The sequence below is a fragment of the Bufo gargarizans genome, chromosome 2 (assembly GCF_014858855.1).
Source record: "Bufo gargarizans isolate SCDJY-AF-19 chromosome 2, ASM1485885v1, whole genome shotgun sequence".
Lineage (NCBI taxonomy): Eukaryota > Metazoa > Chordata > Amphibia > Anura > Bufonidae > Bufo > Bufo gargarizans.
Genome location: NC_058081.1, coordinates 55,353,584 through 55,365,486, shown reverse-complemented (window position 1 = coordinate 55,365,486; position 11,903 = coordinate 55,353,584). Strand labels below are relative to the sequence as shown.

The window sequence follows — 11,903 nt, the reverse complement described above, 5'->3', positions numbered from 1 at the left end:
TCTTAATCTTTTGCCCCAAGTTCTCTATCAATTCATTAAAGTATGTACCAGTGTAAATTTGCAACCAATTTTTTTCTTTAATACTGAAAAGTGCCGATCTTAACTGTAAATACTGAAACCATGATCATTTCTGTGATTTTTGTCTTTGTGATAATACTGTGAACGAAACAATATCCCCACTTCCTTAGCTGTCAGCTATAAAATATTACCTTTTTGCCAATATAGATCTCTACTTAATTCAACTAAAGTTTGTAAGTGCTTATTGTACCACAATGGAGTACATCCAAATGACCCTTTCACTCCATACCAAAGTCTAATCAAATACCATGATTTCATAAACAAATTCCTGGCGGATTTAAATTCTCTGTCTGGGTCGGTCAAATAATCCGACTGCAGCAGAGTAAAAAAATTATCATAAGGAGATCTATTCACTAAATGCTTGCAGAGTGGACTATCCATCCACTCACGGAGAAAACAGAACTGCGCGGCCAAGAAATAACCCCTGAAGGAAGGGAGATTAACTCCTCCTCTCTCCAAGGGCTTATACCAATAGTCTAATTTGACTCTTAAGTCCCTAATAATTATTTCTATCAATTAAAAAAAATCTATCCCCAATCCAAACTGGAGAATTCTTAAAGAGATATAATAACTGGGGGATGATCACCATCTTAATTAGTGATATCAGCCTTTGATAGAGATAAACGGAGCCATGTTGTTATTTTTGACCTCAGCTTATTTATCAGTGGAATCAAGTTAAGCGAAATAAAGTCTTCTACCCTAGGAGAGATTGTAATACCTAAATACTCAAAGGAATCAGAAATTTTCAGAGTGTTCATAGGGGCCTTATTAGGGAGTGAAAGGTTATCTAACGACATGGTCCTATTATCCAAAGGCATAAGGATAGTTTTTTCCCAGTTTACATCCAGACCTGAAACCTCTCCGAATTGATTTATCGTTTGAATAATGTTCCGCAAAGTACATTGTGTCCGTTGAACATAAAATATCGTCTGCATAAAGAGAGATTCGGTCTTTGATTCCTAGTACCCCAAACCCCAGAATCTTAGGGTCCTGTCTCACTAACAGCTAAGGGCTCAATATAGATATCAAATAAAAGCGGAGAAAGTGGACATCCCTGGCGAGTGCCTCTAGTCATAGAAAAGCTTCTTGTAAGATACTGTTGAGGAAGGGTTGAGACGTATGCATATATATCCATGCATGCATGTAAACACGTGCATGCATGTATGGTATATATGCATACATTGACCACCACATCATGGGATGATGTGCCCAGCATCTGCGCACGTCTGCCCATGGTGGCCCACAGGGGCTCATGGTAGCCCCTGTGGGAAATATGTGCCCCACGTTGGGCGCCACTGCTAAGAATTTGTATCTGTGTTCGGTTTTGTGGAGAAAAATTGCTTCCGCTGTGAACTAATCAGGTGGGAGGGACGCGGTCAGTGGATTCTGAGCGTCCATAGCCTGAAGGTTTGGACAGGTAAAGCGGTTTTCTCAATCAGAACTAGACACAGAGCAATCTCTACAGCAGAGAATCTTCTCTGATTTTTGTGCATTAATATTTTCTGATTCCCTTACACGCCCACTGAATTGGAGAAAAGTCATCACCTACACCACTGAAGAGAGAACCATAGTCATTGAAGCCGAACAGAAGTCGTCTGGCTGGTCGGGAGAAGGCGTTCCGAATATTGAAGGACTTCCTCCACGCAGCAACACAGTACAACCAACAACGACACCAATGAAGATGGCCTCTCGTCAAAAAGTGAGTATGAACTTCTCCACACTGCAACACCTCAGCAAACATAGCACATACAACCCCATCATCCCCACCACTTACAAATCCACTGAGCTGCTTTGGTCCACTCTATTGGACCAGGCATACGCTCATGATAAACTCTGCATTAATCATAGTGTGTTCAAAAAAAAACGTCTCCAAATGTTAGCCAAATTGGTTCACACCTTTGAGGATATCATTTGGAAGCCAGAACATCTTGAAACACTTAACAGCACAACAAAGGCAGAGGAAGTTTCCAACACGGCAAACTTTCACTGCAATTGTTCTGTTGAGAACATTAAACAGTTACACACATTACAAACACAATTACAAGAGAAGTCCCAGTGTACGGTCGAGAGGGGCAGGGAGATTTGCGTGTTAGAGTCTAGACTCTCGGACAAGGAGAGTTTCTACTCTGACATGGACAAGGAACTGCTCAGACTGTACACTGAGATAAATCAGTTTAGGAACAATGCGGTATCTACGGATAACATGATTGTTCAACTTTGAGAGGACCTGACTGCAGAAACGCAGACCATTGCAGATTTACAGCAGGTCATCTCTAATCTGTCACGGCCTGGTGCTAACAGTATGGTGCCCACGAAACAGGTTTGTGTTTCGGGAACGGCACAGGGGGAGACAGCGGCGACGGCGCCAAGGTCTCCCACGGATCAAACATCCGACGCAGTAGACACTAGGGGACAGGTGGAACGGATGCTACCTTTCACCCAAACACCCAGGGAGAATAGGTACAGCAGCCGATTCCAGGAACAGGACAACAATTGGAGAGAGGAAAGTGGTTGGCCATTTACCACTTCCAATCCACCAACGCATCCGGAAAGACAGGAAGACTTTTATCCTAACCATTCCAGTATGGAAAGGATAAACTTCCTGTTATGGATCTGCAAAGAGATCCCAAAATATGATCCCAGTGTAGATCCGTTTACTTCATGTGATATATTCGAGGGTCACTATAACAAGTATTCAGTGGCCCCCGAATACCGCATGGAGTTATTCAAGTTATGGTTACCTACACACCTAAACCAAAGGTATGAGGTAACGGGGAGGATGCAACCCATGAATGGACAGTTTTATGACAAGGAGGAACATCTCTCCATACTCATGAGACTGGCAACGGGCCATTGGGACGTCACTCCAGATATCCTGTCCAAGTTCAAACCCACTATACATGACGAACCTCTGTCTATGTGTAGTCGGTTTGAAGCAATGTACAGAAGGGTTACAAAGGATCACGGTATCGGAATTCCACAGGGTATGATACATTTTTTTGTGGAAAAATTCCCATACCTTGACACTTCAATCTGGTTGAGTGCAGCTAGGGAGCCATCCCTCACGGATGCTGCTATGATTATTGAGCAGTGCAGACAGGATACACTGCTCAATAAGAAATCTGTCAAGGTAACGGAGCGTGCGCCTGTACACGATACATCTCAAGATGAATGGGTACAGCACACAAAGGTTAATTCGGCTGTTCGTCCCACTGCCCCGCCATTGGAAAGGACAGGAAGCATACTGGATTCTTCAGGGAGACCCCACATAAAGGCCAAAATAAAAAATCAGGACGCTGAAATCATGCTTGACACTGGTGCGGAAATTTCCATTACCAATGTCAAACATGATTTACATCCCAACAGCCCTCAGTGTGTGGTGATCGGATTTGATCACCAACAAGGGGGGGGGGGGGGGGGGGGTGAAGGCCCACAGAATAGAGGAAGTAATTATCCAGATCACCAGTTACATGACCCTTAGGATCCCCATGTGGTATTACCCCGGTTCTGACAACATTATAGGAACCGATGTAATGACTCAAAATGGGTGGATCCTGGATCTGGCAAATTGCATAGCGTGGAAGGGTCCCAGACGAGCTAAGATGTTCGTCATCCAACGCCATTGTCTGGGACCACCTTTGCAAGCAGTAGAAAACTCTACTGACATGCTCGAACACAAGTGACCTGAGGTCTCACACAATCTAGACCTGGAGCCTATTGTGTACGAGCATCCCGAACTGTGGGCCCAGAGCAAAAACGACTGTGGCAGACTGATTGGTGTTCAGGTGGACATTCAGGGTCCTGACCCTCCACCTCAACGCCAATACCGATTTCCACCGGAAGCCACCCATTCAATTATGGACACGGTCCAGGAATTGAAGACTAGGGGTGTGGTTATTGAGGGTAATTCAAAATGCAACAATGCCCTCTGGCCAGTCAAGAAAAAGGACACTAGTGCATGGAGGCTCACCATAGACCTCCGGATCCTCAATAAATACACCCCAATGTCAGCTCCAGTGGTGGCCCAGACTCCCGGCATCATGGCCAGAATAAGCGGCAAAAGCCGCGTATTCTCGACTCTAGATGTTGCTAACGGGTTCTTCTCCATCGAACTCACGGAGTCATGCCGGTACAAATTGAGTGTGTTCTCACGGCCGGAATGCCTTCTACAATACGTGGATGAACTGCTCTTGCATACAGAAACCATAGAGGAAGACTTGGTTCTGTTGAGAGAGCTGCTGGGACTCCTGGCAAAGTCAGGGCTCAAGCTGAGTCCCCATAAGGCAAATTTGTCCAAAGCGGAGGTAACCTTCCTTGGGGTCCAAATTTCCTTTGGAACCAAAGGAATCATGACTGCCCGTGTGGAAGCAATGATGAAATTACCCAGATCCGACACTCTTCAGGATTTGAGAAAATTCCTGGGGGTGGCCAACTTCATTAGGGAATTCATAGAGGATTTCGCTGCCAAAGCGAAATCTCTCTATGAGCTCCTTCAAGGAGAAGTACCCTCAATCAAAGGTTGGTCCGATGTGCAGGAAGAGGCCTTTTCAACTTTGAAAAGCGATCTCTCCTCGGCACCTGTGTTGGCCACTCCACATCCAGATGGGGAAATGGCCATACAGGCGCATGCAGGGATGGAGTCTATCGCAGAGGCCCTTCTTCAGAAAGTAGGGAATGAGACCAGACCGCTGGGATATTTCTACAGGCTACTTTCGCCCTTCGAACGAGGGTTCGATGAATGTGCCAAACAACTGGCAACCATACACTATGCCGTCAAGACTACCGAGCATATTGTAGGCTTCCGACCCCTTACCTTGCAGACTCCACATTCTCCTTTAGCCCTCTTGCTCGGTGATACTCTCCCTGGAGTCTCCCAATAGAGATTCGGGAGATGGATCATGGATCTCAGTGGCCGGAATCTGCAGGTGGACCACAAGGCCAAGTATGTTCTGTCTCAGTTACTAAACCTAACTGGAACCGAACATGACTGTGGTCAACCAGAACAGGACGACTCTCCACAACCGACAGACGTCCAGATGACAGATAGCTCTTGATTCTATCTGGAGGGGAAATATGTCACAGGTTTTGCTGTGCTGGATAAGACCATTGGTACCCAGAGTCTTGTCAGGTTACCGGGTCACATGTCGGCACAGCGGGCAGAGCTAGAGGCGGTTAAAGAAGCTCTGCTTCTTCAACCCCCAGGGAAACAATCTATATATAGCGACAGCTCGTATGTAGTTCGCTCCCTCACCCTGCATCTTCACATATGGAAGAGGAGAGGATTTGTGGACAATCAAAACAAACCTCTGGCTCATGTGTCGGTCCCGAAGGAGCTGTGGGAGTGGGGCATGGCACACATGACGGAAGCAGCCATTATCAAAATCCCGGCACATCAAAAAGGCGATGAACCTTTGATAATGGGTAACAATAAGGCAGACGAGCTGGCTAAACTAGCGGCAGTGTCTGGTACCCTCCGGGAACCAGGCATGGGGCCACTACCAACTCACCGGATTGCAGCACGTACCCATCTGAGTACCCTTCCGGAGGTCTGCAAGCAGAGCTGACGCGATTGAACCACCAACTGTTTGGACACCTCGCTGGGAATAAACTCTTGCCTCTCCTGAGAGACAAATTATACTGGCCACGGATGTCCAATTCAGTAGAGGAGGTTACTCAACAGTGCCTGGTGTGTGCTCAAGTCAACCCAAGGGCGTCAGCCCTGAAGCCGGTGTTGCAGCGAGTTCCACCTGCTGATGGTTTGTGGTCCGCAATACAAATTAATTTTATTGGACCATTACCGACCGGAAGTCGTAACTGCCATTACGCACTGGTAATAGTGGATGTCTTCTCGAAATGGGTAGAAGCCATCCCCACGGTCAATGATACGGCTACCACCACTGCCCAGGTTCTCTGGGAACAGGTTCTGTCACGATGGGGCATCCCCAGAGTGATAGACTCAGACAGAGGGACCCATTTCAGCGGGCATCGTGGAGTGGATGAACCGGACCATCAAAACCCGGCTTTCTAAGGCGCTGCTGGAGAAGGGTTCCTCTTGGGTAACCTATCTTCCAGCCGTGCTAATGGGTATTCGAGCCACCGAAGCCTCCAGTACCGGTATCTCCCCGTATGAACTGTTGACCGGACGTAAGATGCCCCTATGTCTACCCAACGAACCCCAAGTGTCGGAGCCCACGAAGGACGCCTTCGCCAGAGACATGTTTTTCCAACAGGTTCAACAGAACCTGAAGGAGCTACTGCCTCACGCAGCAATATGGTTACACAAACCGTATCTACAGGGGCAAACACCAATGCCCGCTGTAGGAGAAATGGTGATGGTGAAAGTCTTCCGTCGGGCTGGCCCATGGGACACAAACTGGGAAGGACCATACAAGGTCCTTGAAGTAATGGGAGACACCATGCTGAAGGTACAAAGGCCAATCACTACTAAAAAGAAATCCCGTAGATGGCAGGAACTCTTGAGGATTCACATCGACCAAGCCAAAGCCACCCGGGCTTCCCCAACTCAATAACGCATACCGTTCCGAGTTGGGTGAAAGGGAGGGGGAAGAGGGCTTGGTGGGTCGATGGCGAATCCATTCCACTTATCACACTCCATCTAATTACAGAACACAAGAGGGAGATACGCCATGGGACCACTTGGCCAGGGAAGAGCTAGGCGTCCTCTGAACGGGATACGTCTCCAGCTTGTGACACTGGTGGTAAGCATGTTGATGGCAGGATCGGCCTCTTCAGGGGAGGGCCTGGGGACCAACATTGATATGGCTAAGATATCACTTAATGGACCCGGCCTTTTAATGGTGGAATGTTTGGGTGGCAAAATCCGGAAACCATACGAGAACTTCACCTTTACATCAGGTCAGTGGTATCTTTATGGTTTCCAGAGAGAGGGTTTTGCCAACGGTGTAATCCGGGTGCGGATCCGTCTACAAATGCATTGCAAGAACGGATCAGTCTCTCTGCTTGTCATGCGGATGGACGGATCCGTCTTGCAGTCTTTTTCACAGTATTCCCGGTCTGCGCATGCGGATCCGTCCTTCAGTTGTTTTGCAATGCCGGATCCTGCACTAATAGAAGTTAATGGGAATTAATGCGGCATTCCGGCGACTGATCAGGCATTTTGGACGGACATAATACCGCAGCATGCTGCGATATTAGGTCCATATAAAACGCCTGACAGTGACTGAACGGAAGGCATACTAATGCAGACTGAACGGATTTCTATCCATTCAGAATGCATTGGGATATGCCTGATCAGTTCTTTTCCTGCATAGAGCCCTTTTGAATAACACTAGTGTAAAAGTACCCTTAGAAGGATTTTGAGCTTTATTCACTTTTTTAAACACACTGCTATTATTTTGAACACAACTGTAACTACTATAATACTGGTCCTATGGACAATATTATAACTACTGTAATACTGCTCCTATGTACAAGAATATAACTACTATAATACTGCTCCTATGTACAAGAATATAACTACTATAATACTGGTCCTATGTACAATAATATAACTACTATAATACTGCTCCTATGTACAAGAATATAACTACTATAATACTGCTCCTATGTACAATAATATAACTACTATAATACTGCCCCTATGTACAAGAATATAACTACTATAATACTGCTCCTATGTACAAGAATATAACTACTATAATACTGCCTCCTATGTACAAGAATATAACTACTATAATACTGCTCCTATGTACAAGAATATAACTACTATAATACTGCTCCTATGTACAAGAATATAACTACTATAATACTGCTCCTATGTACAAGAATATAACTACTATAATACTGCTCCTATGTACAAGAATATAACTACTATAATACTACTCCTATGTATAAGAATATAACTACTATAATACTGCTCCTATGTACAAGAATATAACTACTATGTGTCTTGTGTGTCCTCGTGGTACCCCCCTCTTTCGTCCTAATCCCATAGCTCCAGAGAGATCGACCACGGCTACGTAGACTGCTCCCCACCTGAGAGTCGAATTCGCACGAAATGGCTGTTGTGGTGGCATCGTACAACGTACAGGGACTCAATGAACCTTGCAAGAGAGCCCAGGTACTGTCTCTGCTTCAGAAAGAAAAGGCGTCTATCATATATCTGCAGGAAACACACTTCAAATCCGGTAAGGTGCCCAATCTCTCTTCTACTAGATACTCGCACTGGTTTCACTGTCCATTCTCTACTGCTAGTAGGGGGGTGAGTGTTGCGATTCATAAACAACTATCCTTTAAACATTTAGCGACGGTGGTGGATCCAGATGGGCGCTACATTTTCATAAAAGGCTTAGTGGCGGATAACCCAGTGACACTTGCTAACCTATATGCCCCAAACAGAGGGCAAGTCCCCTGGTTAACTCAAACCCTGACACAATTATCCTCTTTTCAAGAGGGTATAGTAATTTTAGGGGGAGACTTTAATGCCACCCTGGAACCGGATCTTGATTCCTCGACCGGTCGCTCGGCCCTTTCTCACAAGCTGTTAAATAACCTTAAACAACACCTGAAGAAACTAGGTGTAGTAGATGTCTGGCGTACTCTAAATCCGGTTGAGAAAGATTATACGTTCTATTCCTCCGCGCAAGCGTCTTATCAAAGACTCGATTACTTGTTCCTGTCTTCGGCCCAGATTCACAGAGTATCAAAGACGTCCATAGGTAGCATCACTATCTCAGACCATGCTCCGATCTTTTTGCATCTTCATATCTCAGATCCCCCCTCTAGGGAATGTGTCTGGAGGCTGAACGAGACTCTCCTCGCTGATGCCAATCATAAAGCCAAAATCGCAAAAGCCATCTCTGAGTACTTTACAACTAATACTGTGGGACCATCAGCTCCTTCCCCATCCATTGTTTGGGAGGCGCATAAGGCCAAAATCAGGGGTGATCTGATATCTCTGGGAGCATTCACCAAAAAACAGCGCACTTTAGCGTTGTCTAATCTACTTGATCGCATCTCAAAGCTAGAGCTCTCCCATAAAAGAAGTCAGGCCCAAGCCATCCTAAATGAACTTTCAGAAGCCCGCTCAAACCTAAAGAATCTATTAAACTTAACTTCTGCCAAGCTCCTCATGCGCTCCAAATTCCGAGCTTATGCGCACGGTAATAAGGGGAACAGATTAATGACAGCTCTAGCTAAAAAGCAACTAGACACCTCTCGTATATCCTCCATTAAAACTTCAGACGGTAAACAGCTTAAAGCCACGCCAGAGATAGCCAAAGCGTTCTGTGACTTCTATGCCGAGCTTTATAACCTCCCTTCCCCTAACCAGACGTCGGCTGCTGAAATTAAGGCAGCGACGGATAAATTCCTTGAGTCATTGCTACTTCCAGTTCTGCCCAGTGACAAAGCGTCAACTCTGACAGCCCCAATAACGGATACAGAACTACGTGCAGTTCTTGCATCGATCCCCTCGGGCAAAAGTCCAGGCCCTGATGGCTATTCCATTGTCTATTACAAGACATTTATAGATATTTTAGCACCGCACTTTAGAGATCTGTGTAACCACCTCTTGACCGGGGGAACCCTTCCTCCTCAGGCGCTGGAAGCACACATCACCATAATACCAAAACCAAACAAAGACCCCACGTCATGTGGAAATTACAGACCAATCTCCCTCCTGAACACAGACATCAAATGGTGGGCGAAGATACTAGCGACCCGACTCCAATCGGTCCTACCAGACATCATTAATAGGGAACAAGTAGGGTTCGTCCACGGTAGACAGGGTAACGAGAACACCAAGCGCTTGCTGCATCTGATTGACTGGGCCAGATCAAAGCATTGCCCTTTAGCACTTTTAAGTACTGATGCAGAGAAGGCCTTTGACAGGGTAAGCTGGCAATTCATGTCCGCCGCCATGTCAAGGTTTGGCTTCTCCCCCCAGTTAATCAGTGCAGTATTGACTCTCTATTCGGCCTCCTCGGCCAGGGTCCGGGTTAATGGCTCTCTTTCCCCCCCCTTCTCCATCGCCAACGGAACCAGACAAGGGTGCCCCCTGTCTCCGGTGCTATTTATAATTGTAATGGAGACCCTATTATGCAAGATTCGTCAAAATCCTGAGATTTCTGGACTCAACGTGAATAAACACACTCATGTCGCAGCGGCCTTTGCGGACGATCTGCTTGTTCTAACATCCAATCCCACAACTTCCTTCCCAGAACTAGTGAGAATTTTTGAAGAATTTGGTTCTTTATCCAATTTCAAGATAAATTACAGTAAATCACAAGCGCTTAACATAACGTGCCCTCGAAATATGGTCCTAGAACTCCAACGCACCAACCCATTCACATGGGCCCCGCACTCCATACAGTATCTCGGCGTTCATATCTCGGCCAATCCAAATGATCTATTCAGCTTAAACTACGCCCCGCTCCTGAAAGACATACGTCAGCACCTACAGACAGTGAAGCTCCCATTTGTCTCATGGATGGGCAGAAAAAACTACTTAAAGGCCTACATTGTCCCCAAATTCATTTATCTCATACAAACACTACCTATCTGGCTGCCAAATTCCTACTTCAATGAGATCAAAAGAATCTTCTCCTCCTTTATTTGGAAGAGTAAAAAAGCTAGAGTAGCCTACTCAACCCTAACAAGGGAAAGGAGGTTTGGGGGGTTTGGACTGCCAGATATTCGCCTTTATTACAAGGCAAACCAAGTGATTAGGGGATTGGACATACTAGCTGGGGAGCCGGCGTCAATGTGCGCCCATCTGGAAGCCGCCACCTTTACTTACAGAGAAAAACTCGCCCTATGGGGGGTTCGCCCCTGCTTACATAATTCCACTAATGTATCGTATATGTGGAAAGCGGTACTAGCGGAATGGTCTAAGCTGTTCACGGCCAAAGAGCTGAGATTCCCGCACACTCGCCTCCCTCTATCTTTGTTACAAGCGCATATACACAGAGACATACTTGATGCTTCAGGCATCTGGTCACTTCTCCATAACCACTCACTTGATAGTATTAGAAACCAAAACGGGGAGCTCGATTGGTCGTCCATACTTAATGCACCTCTAGTGAATAAAGCGTCTTTCCTGCAGATACTGGGCTTCCGTAAGGACATTAAGAAACTCGAGATGCCCCCCCCCCATAATACTCCACTAACGTGGCTTGAAGAACGTGTGGGGATACCCTTCCCTGCTTCAAAAGCTTTATCTAAAAGGTACAAGCTCCTTCTCTCAGCCGCCTCGCCAACCATGTCGCATCTCGCTGCATGGGAAATGGAGCTTTCAACAAAATTTTCGGATCCTGAAAAAGCAGCCATTTTAACTAACTCACATGGCTTCTCACGCTGTGTAATAGTGCAAGAAAACTCCTTCAAACTCACGACCAGATGGTATAAAACACCGGTATTTCTTCACAAATTAAACCCTTCCATACCTGATGTGTGTTGGAGGTGCGGCACTGAACCGGGATCACTGTCCCACATTTGGTGGAGCTGTCATAACATACGCCCCTTCTGGCTCCAAGTTGAAAATACTATTAACCAGGTATGCTCTCCACAACATCCATTGATATTGGATCCTAAATTAGTACTACTCTGGTGCCCAAATCAAACCTTTACCCCGTCAAAATCTAATTTACCCACGATGCTACTCACGGCGGCGAGACTACTTGTTCCGCTCAAATGGAAATCAGATAGACCCCCGTCAAAAGTGGAATGGCTGGATAAGGTGGACCAGGTATACCGCCTAGAAGAGTTAGCGGCCTGGGAAATGGGAAACCGCCAGAAATTCCTAAAGGTATGGCAACCCTGGAAGCTTTTTCGTGGCTTTGCTT

At 46.1% G+C, this 11,903-nt stretch overlaps 1 long non-coding RNA gene across 1 annotated transcript; it reads left to right on the top strand.

Moving 5' to 3' along the window:
* The first annotated feature begins 1,422 nt into the window (after positions 1 to 1,422).
* Positions 1,423 to 8,296, top strand: LOC122927270. Its single transcript, XR_006387776.1, has 3 exons — positions 1,423 to 1,777; positions 6,705 to 6,797; positions 8,054 to 8,296. It is a non-coding gene; the product is annotated as an uncharacterized LOC122927270 (long non-coding RNA).
* Positions 8,297 to 11,903: the final 3,607 nt, after the last annotated feature.